General features: G+C 35.9%; 2 long non-coding RNA genes across 2 annotated transcripts; both read right to left on the reverse strand.

Annotated features, from left to right (window-relative positions):
- Positions 1 to 1,162: 1,162 nt before the first annotated feature.
- Positions 1,163 to 2,155, reverse strand: LOC141615226 (uncharacterized). Its single transcript, XR_012529728.1, has 2 exons — positions 2,049 to 2,155; positions 1,163 to 1,723 (listed from the first exon to the last, which is right to left on the reverse strand). It is a non-coding gene; the product is annotated as an uncharacterized LOC141615226 (long non-coding RNA).
- Positions 2,156 to 2,369: 214 nt separating this feature from the next.
- On the reverse strand, positions 2,370 to 3,202 carry LOC141615227 (uncharacterized). The gene is made up of 4 exons (XR_012529729.1): positions 2,907 to 3,202; positions 2,678 to 2,812; positions 2,540 to 2,596; positions 2,370 to 2,458 (listed from the first exon to the last, which is right to left on the reverse strand). It is a non-coding gene; the product is annotated as an uncharacterized LOC141615227 (long non-coding RNA).
- Between the last annotated feature and the right edge of the window lie 1,975 nt (positions 3,203 to 5,177).

The following is a 5,177-nucleotide window of genomic DNA, read 5'->3' on the forward strand; positions in this document are numbered from 1 at the left end:
GGTTCAACCTCCTTCCAGAAAAGGGTAATTTGAGAAGGACCTATATTAAATGACATTCCCATTTAAATAATGACATTGCTATGCATCATTATAAAATGAATGAGTTAGAGATTAAAATCTCTTTCCATAAAGTTTAAGATATGAAACCTTTTCAAAATAGGTATTTTGAAAGGATATGCTGGGAGCATATATGGTTTTATCTTAATAACTTAGCAAAGCAAAATATATTTCAATTCTTGAAATGTTTCGATTGAGTAGTCAATTGCGAAACATGTGGAATTAAGTGGGAGTTGGAAATTATCATGTGACGACATGGAATTTAGTGGGAGCAATCATCTTGTAAAAGTTTATAACTCATTACTCATTGAGAATGACGAGCTAATACTTTCTTTCACAAAGAAGTATTTGAGTTTTCAATTCTGGATGAAAATGGACTATGATGAATCCATTCACATCATGAGATGTTGGATAGGTATTGAGATATACACATCGAATCAACGAGAAACGTAGGTTATTCATGTCAATGAAAATGGAATTGCCATTTGCAGTCATGGTCGTTCATTGAACCTAAGAATGGTTGATCACATGATTATTAGTTACTAATGTTTCCGCCATTAGAATAATCATACACATGTCCAATCACTACAAGAAAAAAGCCTATTTGCAACGGACCAATCCGTTGCGAAATAACCCTAATCCGTTGCTTATATACAGTTTGCAACGGATATCCGTTGCAAACGGGTGCGTTGCTTATATGGCGTTGCAAATGAAAAAATATGCAACGGATCGGCGTTGCTAATTTTTATGCAACGGACGTATATTTTTTGCAACGAATGATCCGTTGCTTAAATGAGGTCCACGTGGCACCTGTTTGGTCAATTATGAGACGGATTTCCGTTTTAAAAAAAATGTTTTCCATTGCATAGTAGAGGGAAAAGTCAACAAATTGACTTTTTAAATTAATGGATAGCCGTCACAAAACCTGTAATTTCCGTTGCAAACACAGATGCATTGACTTTTTTAATTAATGGATAGCTGTCACAAAACCTGTAATTTCCGTTGCAAACACAAATGGGAGATTCAAGCATTCCTGCATCCATTTTCCTCCATTTCGTTACGATATCAAACAATTAAACAATAAACTTTAAAGAAGCCAACAATATAGAAACTTGGAATTGTTCATTTAGCAAATTTAAAAGAGTACATACATTGAAAACATCCTCAAAAAAAATCCATACGTAATTTGCTAAGCAATTTCGTTGTCTAGCTATTATGGAGTAATCTACCTAATTAGTTGGGATTGATGTCGAGTTGCCACTTCCACCATCATCATTGAAGTCGTCTCGATTTTGGAACTGGTTGCTAGAGTTTCCCGATCGAGAACTCCAATGATTCTTTGCAATGTTTCAAGGGGGGCCAAATTAACCTCATCAAGCAATATCCACTCACCATTTCTGAGCGCGGTAACAAAGGCCCCTTCAACAAATGAAAATATCATTCCTGACGAGGCATTAACTTGTTTTCTGGCAATCTCAACTTTCTGAGAAAAAGTTCCCTACCGTACCATAACTTTTTCATTCAGAGGTCTCTTACGCTTAGTTCCAGGTCCACATTTACCTATTTCAGCCACAAGTTGTACACACTTATGAAAGCCACTCAGTAAGCTGGTCCAGTTTTTTTTAATCACTTGTTTCTTCAACCGAGAGAGAAGATCCTCATTCTCCTGAGAAACATAGTTGTACGTCAGGCAAGGTTCACAATTAAGGCAGCTACTCCCTCTATCCCAACTATATTGCCCTCAATTCCTTTTTGAGCTGTCCCAAATTAATTGTCTTCTTTCTAAATCTAGTAAAAGTAAAAATGAACCTCCCATATTGCCTCTAGTTGAGTAAGTACAATATTTCATCATAAATATATAGTCCTATTTCCTTTATTAGCAAAGGGGTAATTAATGTTATTATATGACTTCCAGTATTAAATAGAACCTTTAGTAGAGGACAATATAAATGGGATGGAGGGTGTAAAGCAAACTTCTTAGATACCATTACCTTTTCAGAGAAGGTTATCTGAAACAGATTTCCAAATTCATTGTACAGAGGCACGCATATATGTTGAGGATCCATTGGTTTAAACCCACCTAACAGATCAGCTACATCACTCTGCTGACTTAAATTCTGAAGCATCAAATAAAAAACATATCACACAATAGTTTAATTGAGAGATATACGGAGATGTATTCAGGCAAGTGGAAATAAGAGAGTACAGAAGCTGAAATAAGATACCAGAACAGTAAGCTTTTGACCAAGTCTTGCTGCAAGATTCTCGAACAAGTGTAGTTTTACCAAGTACCGTTTCACCAACCGAAGTACGGCTCATTCCATTTTACACCACAAGCTATCATCTCCAAAACGTGAAAAGAACTATGAAGCTCAACAAAAGGTTTCATTGCATGAGAAACCTGTAGCACAGTTAACAAAATACAGTTTAAATATTACATCGGAAAATAACTTGATTATTAGGACAGACTTATTCAACTTACATCATTCTCTCTTCGTGGAAGAATGACTCTTCCAATTTGTACTTCTCCATGCAAATCCTACATATTTGAGTGGAAGAAGGTAAATAACACAAGCTAACCAAATCAAATTCAAACATAAGACTTTAAAAGAAAACCAGCCTGAAGTATGGGTTTATCAAGGTCATATAAACTTTTTGCTCTGAAAGGAGGCACTTTCCACGCCTTTACTATATCTCTGACAATATCCAACCGCTTTTATTGTGAAGCAGAATAGGCAGCAAAAACATCAACAGCCTGAAACCATTATGTAAAATGACTATAAGAAGGAAAAAGAAAACTAGTACCTTCGAGATGATATGAAATAAAAAACTAAAAGCAGAAAACCAACCTCCTTAAAGATCCCACTGAGTGTGTCAACTGACAGCCCATATACACTGAAGCTTAAGCCTGATCCAGCAATTCTTTTGCACCATTTCAGAAGATCCCTGAGGAGTGCATGCCTTAGAAGAACCGAAAAGTCGAAGATAGAAAGTTCCAGTAATCTAATTCAAAAAAAGGCTGGCCTACCTTAAAGAGAACTTGCAGGAAGAACAACGCCCATTAAGTATTTCAAATGTTTCTGTAAAGTAATCAAGATCATAAGAACATGCATAACAAACATGGATTGCTAGCCCCCAAGACAAAAGAATTCGTACATAAATCCACAAACATAATCAACTACTATGCTGATCCTGAAGTCAACAAAAAGATAGCATGATAAAGAAGACGACAAAGCTCTCTTGGTGGAAAAAGATAAAGAAGACGAATAAGTTAACCCATTATATCTAACTTGCTTAAAAACATACCTGTGCATCAATAAAACTTGCATGCCTTAAGAAAGAGAAAGCCCATGAACACAAAATCTCGAACTTGTAAGATTCAAGTGCCTGATGTTATGTTGTACTGAGGCATGATCCTTGGAGGTGATCAGTCTGTTTGTGGCCGACATAAAACAACAAAGAAGATGAGTATAACAATTTAATAATTGATGACACATAGAACATTCAGATTTCAGACAGTCAGATTAATTAACAAAGTAAAAATGAAAAGATTAAGTACCATTTCCTGGGAACGTAAAGATCCACAACTTGTCCCTCTTCGTTCTGCATCTTGTTTGAATTGGATTGGTCACACAACAAAGCAATTACATAATTAAGCAATAGAGAAACACAATTAAGCTACAACTTTACAGTAATCTAGAATTGCACACATTACGCCCACTCCCTTCATTTTACCTAACTCATGTACGACACTGAAAACTGTGTTTTAACATATGAGTAAGACACTTGAACACTTCATCTTAAGCCTAACTGGCTTAACTAGCTGATTTTATTTGTCCAATAGACAAGTATCGGCATTGGACATGCATACATATAGAACAATTCTACATAGATTAGAGGAACATAGACAGTACCAAAAGGTTTCCAAGAATGGCGGCAGTGACAACAAAAAACACTCAGCGTTTTCAGTAATTCATGTATTAGAGTCTATCCTATCAATATACAATACCTCCCTCTTTAATGATGGAATTACAATCTATCAAAATAAAACAATTGAATGGGGTTTGCATTTATAAATTAACAGTATCTCCATCGAATCAAACAAATTAAAAGACTAAAACCTTTACATTGCGACACAACATAAGAATTAATTAAAGTTAATGAGAGAGAGAGGAACCTGAAAGGAAGGAGCGGAGAGATGTAGCAGCGTGAAACAGATGCTGGGATTACGGTCTGCTTAATGGGTTTTGTCATTGCATTAATAGGGATTTTAAACCCTACCAGGCCTTATATTTTCATCAAAACGATATACAATAATTTGATTTGAAGAAATTGCAATTGAATAGAGACAAAAAAGGAGATACGACCAGCTAACCTTGGCAACCATGCGTTAGAAAGTGATATCTTCATCATCGATTTTATCTTTACCTTTGCCATATTTTTTAATCTAGAACAAAAAAAACTGAGAAAATCGAGTACAATTGAATATCTGAATTGGGGAAGAACAAGAAAACCCTAGAATTGATTGAAATAAATTGGGGGAAAAAGAATTACCAGATATTAGGGTTAAGGTTAAGGGTTGAGGGAGTTGGGGATGATATTACGGTCTGGAGCTGCAGATTAATTTGAGATTGTAGAGAGAGTGAGTTTTATGAGAGATGGATAAGAGAGCTAACGGGGATGATGGAGGGCAGAGGCAGAGAGGGGGAAACAGAATAAGAGCGACCGTATGCGTCTACGTGGGCCTTATATATTGTATGATATATATAAATGGCTACGGTTGATAAAAAGCCGTTGCCTTTAGCGTGTCTAAACTACTTTTGGCTACGGTTTTATAGGGGACTCCATCACACTTTAAACCATCAAATTCTTCACACCCAATAAAAAAACCTATCATCATCATCCATACAATTACTACTATTATCATTATTTATAACTTGAAACCTTAATTATTTACAATCAAACATCCAAAAACATCAAAAATCAATAATAAAACTATACAAATCAAACCCTAATTTAAAATTAAAAAAATTGCGAGAAGAAAGGGGACGACACATACCGTCGAGGGCGAGGAAGGAGGCTGCGGCGGTGGTGGAGATGCGGTGGTCCGCTGTGGACGA

The sequence above is a fragment of the Silene latifolia genome, chromosome 11 (assembly GCF_048544455.1).
Source record: "Silene latifolia isolate original U9 population chromosome 11, ASM4854445v1, whole genome shotgun sequence".
Classification (NCBI taxonomy): Eukaryota; Viridiplantae; Streptophyta; class Magnoliopsida; order Caryophyllales; family Caryophyllaceae; genus Silene; species Silene latifolia.